This window comes from Chiloscyllium punctatum, chromosome 5 (assembly GCF_047496795.1).
Source record: "Chiloscyllium punctatum isolate Juve2018m chromosome 5, sChiPun1.3, whole genome shotgun sequence".
Taxonomy (NCBI): domain Eukaryota; kingdom Metazoa; phylum Chordata; class Chondrichthyes; order Orectolobiformes; family Hemiscylliidae; genus Chiloscyllium; species Chiloscyllium punctatum.
In genome coordinates this window covers 113,527,236-113,541,806 of record NC_092743.1, presented here as the reverse complement: position 1 = coordinate 113,541,806, position 14,571 = coordinate 113,527,236, and the positions used below count along the sequence as shown (strand labels likewise).

Below are 14,571 nucleotides of genomic sequence, written 5' to 3'. Positions count from 1 at the left end.
ACTCCTTTGCTTATCAAGCACTTAGCTGGTTCTGCTTTGAAAGTATTCAAAGAATCTATTTCAACCATCTTTTGAGGAAGAGGAAAGCTCCAAAAGAAAAGAAATTGCCTTATCTCTGTCTTAAATGGATGGCTCCTCATTTTGAAACAGTGACCTCTAATTTTATATTCTTCCAAAAGAGGAAGCATCATTTTTACATTGAAACATAAGATTCTGACGATCAATGAAGTTGCATATTACTCTAAACTCCATCAGATACAAGCCAAGCCTATCTGACCCCTCCTCAAAAGATAACCTGCCCATTCAAGGTATTAAGCTATCAAACCTTCTCTGAACTGCTCCCAATGTTCTTAGATAAGGAGACTAATAACGTATAGACAACTCCAGATATGGTCTCTCCAATTCCCTGCATAACTAAAAAATAAACTCTGTACTTTTGGAAATAAAAGCAGAAAGCAGTGGAGAAACTCAGCAGGTCTGGCAGCAGCTTTGAAGAGACAAAGTTTAGAGTCCTATAACTCTTCTTTCGAACTTCTCACTACTTTACAATTCAATTCCACTTGTAATAACCATCAACATTCTATTCAAGTAAGCCCATCAAAATTGGAGTCAAAGGGAATGAAGGGAAAACGCATCACTGGCTGGACTCATACCATTACAAAGGAAGATGGTTGTGGGTATTGGAGGTTGGAATTCCATGGCAAGTAACTTACTCTATTCTACAAAGCTACTGTCCACTGTCTGCACGTCACAAATTAAGAGCATGAGGAATTAGGGGTGCAAAGCAACTTACCAGCACTGTGTTGAGTGTTAAGAGATGAACATTAAATGTTGGCCTAGCCAGCAACACCTCCATCCCATCCATAAATTAAAACAAGAATTCTATTGTTTTCTGTTTGGCTACAAACATGCTGCAATTGCTTCTATTTTTCATCACCATCTACTTTTGTTTTTGCCTTGTGCTGTAGCAGCTGTTTTTGCTTCCCAACCTCATGCAAATTTACAAGTTTTTTTTGTCTCTATTTCCAGTTTGTGTAGTTAGGTTGGGATGCTGTTTTTATCTGCAGCTTAGATTGTGCTGACTCACCCGGTATCTGGTTTTGTCCTTTGATGTTTTATTTTTATTCCTGTGCAATTGCAATACAATAGACCCATGCCAATATTCATAACAATTCTGAAAACAGATCTTGCATGCTTTATTGATAACCTGTTCTAAGCATGAACTATAGCTTTGGTAATCACTCTACTTTCCAATAATCTGCACACAAGAATAATCAAAGTCTCATATTACATTGCTATTCTCTTCAAATTGACACAGTTTCAAATATAAAAAAAAGAATAAAATATTTATTAGTTCAATTACTTAGAAAAAATGAAGCATGAAAAGAATCTTCTCGATGTAAAGGGCACAAATTTAAAACCTATAATTTTTAATTAAACGGATAATTACTTTCAGTGACTTATGAATAATTATGTAAATCTTAAAACAATAGTGCCTCTGGATGGCCGTAGTCTAACTGAGTGGGCACTGTTCATTGGATGTCCATTCTATGACACACAAGCCTGTATTGAGGAGCTTCTCTCCGGCAGTCTCAGAATCCAGAGAGGAACAGCAGCTACTACACTCTTGGGGATTTGAAAATAAAGTCTTGTCTGCAGTAAACAATTTATGGAAGTTGGTAGTTAACTGGATGGGTGTGCTGAAGGGAAAGTTTGATTACAGTCTGAGGGTAGGTTTCCAAAGGGAGTTATTAGCTGAAAGCCTGAACAATAAAATGTATTATGATAAAACAAACTTTGACACTGGAAAGTTTGTACATATCCTTTCTCTTTCAGCCTTTGTTGGAGTACCCTTCCCTAATGATATGGAAGCAGACTTCTTATGTTGAGTAGCTTGTGTCTGATGAATATTAGTGATAGTAAAATTAATTTAGCATCATTGCTGCATTATCCATCAGAGAAGTCTGTTAGAATCAAATTCCACTTCACTTTATTAAAGATAAATCTATTGTTTAAATTAATCTCTACTTGGATAATTTACAAAAACATTCAGCATATAGTATAAAAAAGAAGAGTATACAATGGATAAATGCACAGTTGTAGTTTACAGTGATATTGTTGTGTGCTGTGGTACAGGATTTCAGCAGAGGTGATGCTTCTAACAGTGGGTCCCAAGCTTTTTGGTATTGATGTAGACTTCAATGAGACAAACAATTCCATTAATTCAGCTAAATTACTGATTCATGAATATCACATTTACTTGCATTGACTATGGTTATGGCCTTACTAGAGGGGTTTGCAACATAGCGCATACAACAAGCTAAAGAAGGATCAAAAGCATGACTGTTTCAAATTCACCACCAAAACTACACCATCTTCGACTGGAAGCACAGACGTATTTTCAACATCTGATAAACTTAACTATTTTTAACTATTCATGAACAACAAATCACAGAAAACATGCAAGATCGAGTAAATTGCAATTTACTGGGTTAGTCAAAAGCCTGGCCCTGCTCACTCCCACAGAGCCTTTTGATGTGAATGTTTGATCCTGTGCATTCACAAGCAGGTTGCATAAATGTGCAGATTTGTTATCTTCAATGTATGCATGGTGATGAATGTCAGTAAATATTGCCTTCAATAATAAAACACTGACGCTCCAGAGAAGCACGAGCATGGCCTTGAGACTCAGGTAAATTGACACACCTTCCTGAAAATGTTCTGGTATACTTCTCACCTTGTTGCAGTAAATCTGTTGAAAAACCCTGGCTTTGGGATTAGCTTTGTTTGTTTGTATGAACATACAAGGAACCCTATTAGATTTTGCAATAGAATTCTCATAACACCCTAGCTAACATTAAATCTCAAATTAGAATCACCAAAGAAGATAAATTGGACACCTACCTCTTAACTCTGGGTGTAGGTTTGCTCACTGAGCTAAAAGGTTTGTTTTCAGACATTTCGTCACCATACTAGAAAACATCTTCAGTGAGCTCCCAAATGAAGCACTGGTGGTGTAGTCAACTTTCTATTTATATGTTTGAGTTTCCTGGGGTTGACTATGTCATTTCCTGTGGTGACATAATTTCTTGTGGTGTTGTCATTTCCTGTTCTTTTTCTCAGGGGGTGGTAAATGGGATCCAAGTCAATGTACTTGTTGTTTATTCCGGTTGGAATGCCATGCTTCTAGGAACTTTTGTGCGTGTCTTGATTTGACTTGTCCTAGGATGGATGTGTTGTCCCAGTTGATGTGGAGTCCTTCTCCATCCATATGTAAGGATAGTGAGAGTGGGTCATGTCATTTTGTGGCTAGTTGATGTTCATGTACTCTGCTGGCAAGTTTTCTGCCTGTTTGTCCAATGTAGTGTTTGTTACAGTTCTTGCAAGGTATTTTGTAAATGATATTATTTTTGCTTGTTGTCTATACAGGGTCTTTCAAGTTCATTAGCTGTTGTTTTAGTGTGTTGGTGGGTTTGTGTGCTACCATGATACCAAGGGGTTTGAGTAGTCTGGCAGTCATTTCCGAGGTGTCTTTGATTAAGGGGAGAGTGGCTAGGGCTTCTGGATGTGTTTTGTCTGCTTGTTTGGGTTTGTTGCTGATAAATTAGTGGACTGTGTTCAATGGGTACCTGTTAATTTTGAATACACTGCATAGGTGATTTTCCTCTGCTTTGCATAGTTCCTCTGTGCTACAGTGTGTGGTTGCTCATTGAAATAATGTTCTAATGCAGCTTCATTTGTGAATTTTGGGATGATTGCTTCTGTAGTTCAATATTTGGTCCATATGTGTTGCTTTCCTATAAATGCTGACTTGAAGTTCCCATTGGCTGTTTGCTCTACTGCGACATCTAGGAATCAGGTTTGTTGTCGTTTTTCTTCTCTTTAGTTAATTTTATGCCAGTAAGGGTATTATTGATGGTGTTGATGGTATCGTGGTAGCACACAAACCCACCAATACACTAAAACAACAGCTAATGAACTTGAAAGACCCTGTACAGACAACAAGCAAAACTAATATCGTTTACAAAATACCTTGCAAGAACTGTGACAAACACTACATTGGACAAACAGGCAGAAAAATAGCCAGCAGGGTACATGAACATCAACTAGCCACAAAAAGACATGACCCACTCTCACAAGTATCCTTACATATGGATGAGGAAGGACACCACTTTGACTGGGACAACACATCCATCCTAGGTCAAGTCAAACCGAGATAATCACAAGAATTGCTAGAAGCATGGCATTCCAACTGGAAATTTATCAACAAACACAGTGATTGGATCCCATTTACCACCCCCTGAGAAAAAGAACAGGAAATGACACCACCATAGGAAATTATGTCACCACAGTAAATGACATTGCCAACCCTAGGAAACTCAAACATATAATTAGAAAGCGGGTTACATCACCAGTGTTTTATTTGGAGGCTCACTGATGATGTTATCTAGTATGGTGATAAAAAGTCTGAAAACGAACGTCCGACTCAGCAAGCAAACGTACATCCAGGACCTCATCCTGAGCTACAAATCATATCAAAACTCACTAATCTCTTAACTCTCTCTTCAAGGAGTAAATTGCTGTTTTGTTTACCTCCATAAGAACACTGACAGCACCCTTAAAGAGGTCTGTTAGTTGTAAAGTGTTTGGAATGTCTTGGAAGGTGATATGTAAATATGGGATTAATAGCTAGACTAAATTGTCAATGATATCAGATCATACACTGAAATTGACTGTGGAAGATTCCAGAGATGTCTTGCTTAGGTCTCTTTTGTAAATAGTTAATAACTGTGACTTCTTAGTGTGTTTTGAAAGGCTAGCTTTAAGGAGACCATTCTAAGCCCTGTTTGTTGTTGTGAAACAGCTGATCACTAAATATGTATATTAACAATTTTTAACATTATGGTTAGAGCATGCAGAGGAAACCTTATAAAATGATGTGACATGGAAGAAGGCTATTTAGGTTCATCATTCTCATAATTTTATATCTTTTATATTATTTCATTCTTGAACTCATTTTTCAAAATGTTTATATAATTCACTTTTCCTGATAGTTGTTAAACAATGGCAAAAAATGCCTCAAAGTATTTCATAGAGGTATAATCAAAGCAAAGCAACTCAAATCATGTACTCACAGGAGTTCATTAAGAGAAATGGGCATTTGTCTGCAAATCCAGGTCTTTTTCAATATATAATTTCAGTTGCATCACACTGTAAACTTTTGCTATAAATTCTGTGTCTTACGATCTTTACTCCACAACCACCTGATGAAGGAGCAGCACTCTGAAAGCTCACTAATCTCTTAACTCCAAATAAACCTGTTGGACTATAACCTGGTGTTGTGTGATATTTAACAGTCTGCAAATTTGATGTTGTGCATGTTTGTACATATTCACAATAAATGATTCGCTGACTCTTCCAGGAAACAAATACCTGCAATCTCACCGAATAAACCATTAGCAACTTGAAGCTTGCAGTGGGTGTGGAGGGCTGTCTCTGAGAACAAAGCAACCATTTGTCACAAGCCAGGGAACTATAGACCAGTGAGCCTGACCTCGGTGGTGGGCAAGTTGTTGGTGGGAATCCTGAGATACAGGATGTACATGTATTTGGAAAGGCAAGGACTGATTTGGGATAGTCAACATGGCTTTGTGCGTGGGAAATCAAATATCTCAGCAAGAGGCCCAGCAATCACTTCTCTAGCTTCCCACAGAGTTGTCGTGTACACCATTTGTCACAATATGATATAGACTGTAAGGAAATAGATGGTGACATCTTGCAAAATGTCCAGGAAGTGAGAGAATGACTGACTGACTACCTAGTTCTCAAAGAGAAACAAGTAGAAGTCCACCAAGTACATCCCACTCTCCATCCATTATTCAGTTCTGAATAATGATTAGGCTGATGATTCATCGGGGGATTGCAGGCACAGCCAAATCCATGACACCACATCTCAGCTGAACACTGTATTTGAGCCTTTTCAGTACCCCATGGTGACAGATGATTCGATGGTGAAGACAGAAGTTTCTGTGACGCAGACATAAATCCAGAATGATGTGTTGCCTCCCTGATGTCAGGCTTAAGAATACCACTAAACCTCAGCAGAGCACACTGAGGCAGAGTGCCAGGGTGGGATGGTGTGTTGTGGGGGTGCTGAGGTTGAGGCTGAGGTTGAGATTGTGATCCACATTGTAATCAACAACATAAGTAGAAAATTAGCAAGCAGGACTTTAAAAGTTGTATTCTCCAGATTACTAATAGAGCCACTTACAACTGAGTATAGAGGTGGGAGGATAAGACAGACATAAGCATGTCTGGAAAGTTGGTGCAGAAAGGAGGGTTTCAAATTTATGGGACATTTTGACCAGTGTCTTAGGGTCCGGGGTCTTTAGAGGCCAGCTTGTTTGGATCTGAACAGAGTGAGACTGTGTTCCTTTGGGCTGTTTTGCTAGTGATATTGTGAAGGGTTTAAACCAAGAAAGCTGGGGTTTGGGATGTGGGAACTGGAGATAATCTCAGACAGGAATAACAAGATGCATAGAACAGGGAGAGAGATGGATAGCAGCAGGATTGAGGATAAAGAGTTAATAAGTCAGGCCACAGCACTAGAGAGAAGCAATCAAACCTAAAACGGGGTTAGTGTGCAAGTATGTGGTAAATGGAGTTGCAGGTGCAAGTTGCCGAGATGAAATGTGATGCCATGACTTTAACCAATATCTCGCTCCACCACCACCCTCTATCTTCTACGTTTGAGCCAGTTCTATATCATAATGGCTAGTTTTCCCTCTATTCCATGAGATCTAACCTTGCTAACCAGTCTCCCATGTGGAACCTCCATTTCCTATAACATCTCCTTCCATCTCCCTCTGCCCCCTCCTTCTGTAACCCCACATTTTCCCCATTTATCCTCCTTGGCCCCATATGGTTCCGATAGCCACTCATCCAGTATTCACTAGGGACAGACCTCCAGGGCTATGTGGAGATGAAAGAAAATTAAACTTCTCATAATTCATGGAGGTTTCACTCAAACACACCTGATACTGGAGGGATGGCGAATATGCTTTAATTCATGAAATGCATTTTCGAAAATGTAAACTTCCTTAAATGCTCAATCTATTTTAGAAACAAGCACCTATTTTACTAACCACATCAAAGCCAACTAATTCTTTAATAACCTCCTAAAACCACCAGTCAAAACAACTGTGCAGTTCTCTGCTTTGATAAATGTTCATGAGCTTTATGAAACTTAACCAAACATTTATAATAGGTTCAGTTATAATAATCAACCTTGTGTATTCTATACAATGCAGTTTCTCGGAATTGCCCAACATTTTAAAAGTCTCCTGCATCATCACAGCTTTGGCACCTTGATTGTAAGATTAGTTAAAGCTGAAAATTCAGTAATTGGATATTGGAATTCCATACTAATACTTAGTGCTATGTTTTGGCTTTAGGAAGAAATTGGATGCTACAAGATTATCTGATGTTATTCTAACATGTATCCTGTGATCTGTTAGTTATAATGTCAATCAGTAATGTCAAGATTTCTGACTGCTGTCCTTTTTGTTTCAAACATGACATATAAAGAACAATTTACTAACTCTTGTGATAATGGGCTGTGAAGTAGTTGTGTTGAATTCTTCTACATTTAGAAGCTATGCTGTTAAGGCCAAAGTGTGCAGTTTATGAAACAACTTTGTTCATAATGCACAATAAAGAGCTCTTTCGTTTGAACACTTCTCACTATCCTTTCAAATCATTCATTTAATATGCTACAAAGGGCAAAAAGTGTAGCAGAATTGTTACATTGCTATTTTGCAAACTTTAACTGAGATATAATTTTGCTTTCTGTTGCATTGCATAATGAAGTAAAGTGAAAATCATCAGAATCAGAGACTGGTAAACCTAGCCTGAGGATTACCATGCTGTCGGAGGCAAGGTTGAGATGGCAGGGTGATCTCAGTTAGCAAAGTTAAAAATCACACAACACCAGGTTATAGTCCAACAGGTTTAATTGGAAGCACACTAGCTTTCGGAGTGACGCTCCTTCATCAGGTGATAGTGGCGGGCTCAATCCTAACACAGAATTTATAGCAAAAATTTACAGTGTGATATAACTGAAATTATACAGTGAAAAATTGATTGTCTGTTAAGCCTTTCATCTGTTAGAATATGGTGATAGTTTCACTTCTTTCATGTGTAAATCACAAAACCTTTTTTTTAAAAAGTTGCATTCTCGGGTTTGCTGTTAACAATGGTGATAGCTAGACAATATGTTGAAGGTGTTGGCCCCCTGTGTTCTCTGTCTATGCCATGATGTTTAGATTGATTCTAATCTAAAAAGTGAGATAACAGAGTTTTACATAAATTCATGCAGTTTTTGAGCTCAGAGTTCTACATGAATGCATGCAGTTTTTGAGCAAAGTGCATGTAGAACTCTGAGCTCAAAAACTGCATGAATTTATGTAAAACTCTGTTATCTCACTTTTTAGATTAGAATCAATCTAAACATCATGGCATAGACAGAGAACACAGGGGGCCAACACCTTCAACATATTGTCTAGCTATCACCATTGTTAACAGTGAACCCGAGAATGCAACTTTTTAAAAAAAAAGTTTTATGATTTACATGTGAAAGAAGTGAAACTATTACTGTATTCTAACAGTTGAAATGCTTAACAGACAATCAATTTTTCAATGTATAATTTCTGTTACATCACACTGTAAATTTTTGCTATAAATTCTGTGTTAGGATTGAGCCTCCCACTATCACCTGATGAAAGAGCATCGCTCCGAAAGCTAGTGTACTTTCAATTAAACCTGTTGGACTATAAACTGGTGTTGTGTGATTTTTAGCTTTGTACACCTCAGTACAACACCGGCATCTCCAAATCAGTTAGCAAAGGAACTGAACTGCTGGTGGCATCACTCTGCATCACTAGCCAGCCGTCTGGTCAATTGCACTGAGCAGCTGGTGTAACTTTACCGATGGGAGACATGTTTTCTGCTGCAATTGAGACTTTTTTCTGTTTGGGCGTGATAGATAGGCAATTTATTGGGATTAATCCAAATTAAACTGCTGAGTTATGCCTCTTATTTTGCTGTTAAATTTAGTGGAATGCATCAAGACTTATTGTAATCACTAAGCGTTTGAACGTTAATGGCAGACATATTTAAATTTGTCCATAGGATGCAATGACCTATGAAATTTATGGGATCCAATAAACTTGAAAAATCAACAGTGTCTTCTCTTAAAAAAAAATTTAAATATAATTTCATGTAAACATTACAACCTGGATACCAACTCAGCAGAGTTGTGTTGTTTAGCTTGGGGCAGTATGGAAAACTCTTTGAATGTTTGTAGGAGATCCAGAACATTTTAATTCCTGGGACTCATCTGCCTGAATCTATTGGGAAGTGCTATAATGGCCATTTGGTAATCTGGTGACAGGGGCTCCTTTGGAAACCCTGAATTCTTAAAATCGTAAAATTATGGATGGCAGGTCGAAGGGCATCATGTTCATGGGGCAGGAGGGAAACCCAAGGTTGAATATTGGGCATGGAGTCCCAGGCACAATAAGGTACCAAAATAATCAGCTTGATTTGTGGGCCTGTCCCTGGTTCTGGATCCACTTGCTGAGAGGTTTTATTGGCAAATTGAGTATTGGTGAAACTGCAGTTCTTCATTAAAATTCCTTTGGGGTCAAAATTGCATTATTGGATTCCAATAGTTTAAATAATGCCTTTTGGTTACATCAGCCATTTCAGAAAAGAAGAAAATTAAAGAATGCAGTAAGTGACATGATTGGCAGGAATACATATTTTACCACTGCCATGTCTGTCATCAGCCAGGATTCAACCTGGGAAGTATTTAACTAGGGGCCAGAATGAGGATTTATGAGAACCAATGTTGTTTGCATTCCACAGAGAAGGTATAATTGTGCTCTTATTTTATCTAGAAATTTTGAAACAAATGTTGGACTTTCAGAAGCGCAATCTTTTATTTTCTGTTTGAATATCACATCATCCAAGCTGCTCAATTGTTTATGTCCTGTTTCTTATTATCAGAAAGTAGATATTAGTTAATCTAAAAGATTTGAGTCATTATTTGGAAAACTTGATAGATTAATGGGGAAATATAAATTCATACTTTAATATAATTTGGGATTAATCTAATTGCAATGAAATATGGTTTGTATTTACATTCATTCTTACTGAGCAGCATCAAACTCTGAAAACTGTGCTTTAGGAACAAGTTATGGTGTAAGTCTGGAAACTCTTAATTTTGGACCAAGTTATCTTAAATAGCACTAAACTAGATTGTTAAATGAGTATATTACATATGTTGTAAATTACAGAATCTACTGCTTATCCAGAGGGTGCAAAGTTTTGTAAAACACAAAATGAACCCATTAGGGTTTTGTTTAAATGCACAGCGAGGCAGCCCAGAGATAGCTAGGACTGTTCCACTTCAGTGCTTCAATGTGATTGGTTAACAGTAGTCAAATGGTTGATTGTCAGAATATGTTTCAGAACAGGTGCTGGTGCTGCATTGCACTTGGTATCTGGCATAACCTCGCGTCGCCAGTTTGGCATGGTCCACACTATTATATCAGGAAGGATCTGTATCTCTGTTAGTTTCTGAACTTCTATGTATTTGTCTATGAGGTGAGTGATGTTTGCTGTTATATGTGTTTATATTTAATTAGGAACGGAGGAATTGGACAGGGAGTCATGTTTATTGAGATTAATGCAAATGTTTTTAAGGGAGTATAATCCTTAGTAGAGCCCCATGTTGTCATCTTGGAAGTCTGATCTGTAGAAATGTTCAGTAACAGTATCCAAGATCAGTGGCTTGGAAAGAGCAGATGTGGATATCTGTGTACCAGCAAGATCACTGCCAGTAGCGTGTAGACTGTTTCATATGTGTGTACTGCAGCTGATCTGTTAAAGAAGTTGAAAGATTCAATGGTGAATATACTCCAAAAATGAACCAAAATGTCTAAGTTCACCATATGTAATTTTGACTGTTCTTTTCAAATATTTAGAGGGATTTCTTTTTCAGTTTTGTTGAGAGTTATAATTCCTTCAAACTTAGTTCCAGGAAGTGGTGTGTCAGGTTAATATAGATCAGGTCAACTCTTTCTCTAACTTCGTTTTTTTAAGTATGTGAAACAAATAAATACTGGTATCCCTCAACGCATGTCAGTGAAATCAGTGGGTGATTTTGCTCAGAAGTACTGTTGATGACCATTATTGCCCTAGATCTCTTAATCTTGGTAGTGTAGTACTTCATGTATTTTGTTTAGAAAGTTATTGGCTTGGTAGCATTGACCTTGTTATATAAGTATATTCCTGAATTTTAACATCACACTGCATGTCAGCATTCAGTTCATTCCTGTGCTGTGTAACATTCTTTTAGTTTTTGGATTCTAATGTATACATAGTGGTTTAAAGTGTTCACCTGCTTTGATTTAGATTCAGACTTCCTTTGGCTATAGGTTGTTTGATGTGTTCTAGTTACATTTGAAGTCCAAAAATATAAGATGTACTAAGTGCGTACATTTATTTCCACCTCAGTTTCTTTGTTCACTTGAGCTTGTTCAGGGCTCTAAATAAATGCAGTGAGGCATTCTTATTTTGTGCGTGTATTTACTGGTTGGTTGTCCTTTGAAGGGTTAAGAAAAAGTTTTTGGCCAGCAATTTTTCATGGTTTGGGGTCTGCTGATACCACGTTATTAATGCAAACTATTTGTATGTGTGAAGTTTCACAGATAAGCTTGAAACAAATGTATTTTTGCAGGTTGGAGTGCAGAAACAAGTTTTCAGCCCAATACATTTACATTTAAGAGCAATCCTGTGAAAATCTAATTAGCACAGACATTGTTGATTCTAACACTTAACACTATCAGAACTATTCTTTTTCATGTCTTTAATTTCTTGAGCAGAAGTACTGAATGCAATGAGTTGATGTCCCCTTCTGTACTGTGATAATTCTAAAGTTCTGTAAGAAAACATTTTTCAATTTCGAAAACAAATTCATTATTTGCACACAATATGGAATCATGATAGTTATGCAATGAAAAGTTACTTTGAAATACCACATTTACCAGGAGAAGTCATCTGAACGTGCTTCACATAAACATTATAAAACAGAATATGACACCCAGCCAACTGGAGATAATAGAGCAAATATTCAGATTCTTAGTCCAAGATGTAGTTTCTAAGCAACATTTTAAAGGAGGAAAGAGAAGTAAATGATTGTCATAGTCATACTCATAGACATTGATGGGTTTTGGGATGGAATTCCCAAGTTTGGGATTTAGGCTACTAGATGCTGCTCTGGTAGAAAAATTGAAATCCAGGTATAAGAGGGGAGGATTACAGCAGCTCAGATATCTGGAAGAGATTGTAGAGTTAGGAAGGGGAAAGCCATGGAGGGGCTTGTGAATGTTGTGTTAATTTTAAAGTTGAGGTGTTGTTTAATCATGAGTCAGTGTAGGCCAGCAAGATGAGGGGTGATGGGTAAATAGCATTTGTGTGTTAGTTATTGGTAAATGGAGTGTATTATTTCTTTGTTAAGATACCTTGTTTTACTCCTGGTTTAGCAACACATAAGGTTAAATTTTCTCATCTCTGATGTGGCATGTATAATGGTGAGAATTTTAAAATGTCAGATTCTTGATATCAAGAGAACCTTTTACTGGTTTCCTCTCAACTGTAAGTGATGACTTCAGAATCACATCATTGAGTGGCAACTATTTATTTCCACATATTTGCATTTCATTAAGGTCCCGACTCATCTTAGTTATATGTCACTTCCAATTCCTCACTCCTCCACTGAGAAACTAGACCTGTAATTCTTGCCCTGTAAACCAGGCTGGTACCTGGTGGCTGTGGTTTGCTGAATGTTTGTCTTGGCCACCGTGCAACTGTTGCTTCACACTATGTCTCTGCACACTCCTTGGCCTCTCTCCTCTGCAACCCTTTGTTAATGCAAGTCAGCATTGGCAAACCACAGCCTCATCACACCATCCTGCATACTCTCAGAACCCAAAGGCCATTTTAAGCCTTCAGCTCTTTAAGTTTGAGCTCTAGGATATCTATGATTTGCATGCTTCTGTCCGATTAATTGTGCACAGGGACAGTTGTGCTTCTTGTGTATCTACGCAAGATGGTTTTGTGCTCACAGTGGCTCTCAGTTTGCTTTCTTCATGCTCACTCATTTTGGCACTCACTGTGACACTTCCAGATTTTGTATATTCACATTGCATTTTTAATGGACTCTCAAGGACTTGCGGTGTTGACTTGTGGGCTGACAGCTTCTGGATGTCTTTCATTGACTTCTTAGCACACAGGGTTTTCAGGCCACCAGTCTGTGGCTTCCATCACTTCTCAGTGGAGAGGGGGAGATGCAGGCAGCCTCTGACTGTGGGACCAACTGATCAGTCAATCTACCAGTCAGGTAAGAGGTAGATATTTTGCTATATAACACCTTGCTACATTAACGTCATACCAACAGCCAGTGCAGCACCACATCCAGCAAACTCATCACATGTGCTTCAAGCAACTGGCCATGAGTGAAAGCCAAATGGTAGCAGTCCTTAGTGGTGTGAAGGAGGAACTGTAGTCAGTCAGAAGTTACTGCCGCAGTCACTCATTCATTTGTCCCATTCTAGTCTAGAGGATTGGCCATGGTCAGTCAGGCAGCCTGTCCAGCCAGAATCTTGGGATCCATAGCGCCGCAAAGTGAAGTCTGGGCCATGGTCAGTCCTGCAGGTTAGGTAAAGGAGTTTGGGAGGTTCACCTCTGTGAGTTCAGTTGCTTTGGAGACATCAGTCTCAGAAGTGGGTGTCGTTATTGCGATCCATCCTATCAAATCAGCCCAGGGGATGAGCCATGTTTAGCCTGTGGATTTGGTCAACTCCATCTGAAATGATCTTCACAGTATTGGTTGTTTGATAGAATGATGACAGAGATGGGAGACATTTATCGGTAGGAGTAGGGTGAGATATTGTAGGCTTGGGACTGGAAGCTCTGGAAAAGTGAGGGGAGGGTGTTTCACAGAGATCATAGTAATTCTGGTTTTGACATGGAGAGTGTACAAGGCCAACAAGGGTATACGAATTTCCAAAGGCATAGGTTGTGGGGATAAGCTAACAGCTATGTTAAGGAAATTGACGGAAATGGGGAGGGGGAGGCTGAAAGATTATAGGGGCCTCAAAGACAGCAACATAAAAGGGAACATGAGGGACTGATATTTGCGCATCGCAGGCGCACAGTCTTTAAGTTGCTCACGCTGAAAGAAAACTGGAACCTTGCCATATTGGATTGAATAATTTCATAAAATGGCGAACAAAATGGATGGAGTAAGTTACTGTATATTTTTCTTCCAGGCAGATTAAAACTTTTGGAATTGAAGACCCTATCAAGGACAATTGCAGTAATATGTCTCCATAACAGCAATGCTACCCATTCAGCTTCAATTTTAATTTCATCAGCAGTCAGTCATTATACACGAATGTGGGTTAAAAATTATAAACACGACCATGACATTGTGCACATTTCAAA

General features: G+C 38.3%; 1 protein-coding gene across 15 annotated transcripts in view; it reads left to right on the top strand.

Moving 5' to 3' along the window:
• The window catches only part of LOC140477357 (cAMP-regulated phosphoprotein 21-like), a 448,868-nt gene that overhangs the window by 86,364 nt on the left and 347,933 nt on the right, over positions 1-14,571 (top strand). For 10 of the 15 annotated variants that reach the window (XM_072571097.1, XM_072571102.1, XM_072571101.1 and 7 more), the window contains exon 1: positions 10,566-10,668. The exons of 3 other annotated variants lie outside the window; for them this stretch is intronic. The gene's annotated coding sequence lies outside the window, so the exon portion shown is untranslated. Of the gene's footprint in view, positions 1-10,565; positions 10,669-14,571 lie in introns of those variants that run through there. 2 more of the 15 variants (XM_072571093.1, XM_072571082.1) reach the window with 2 other exon arrangements.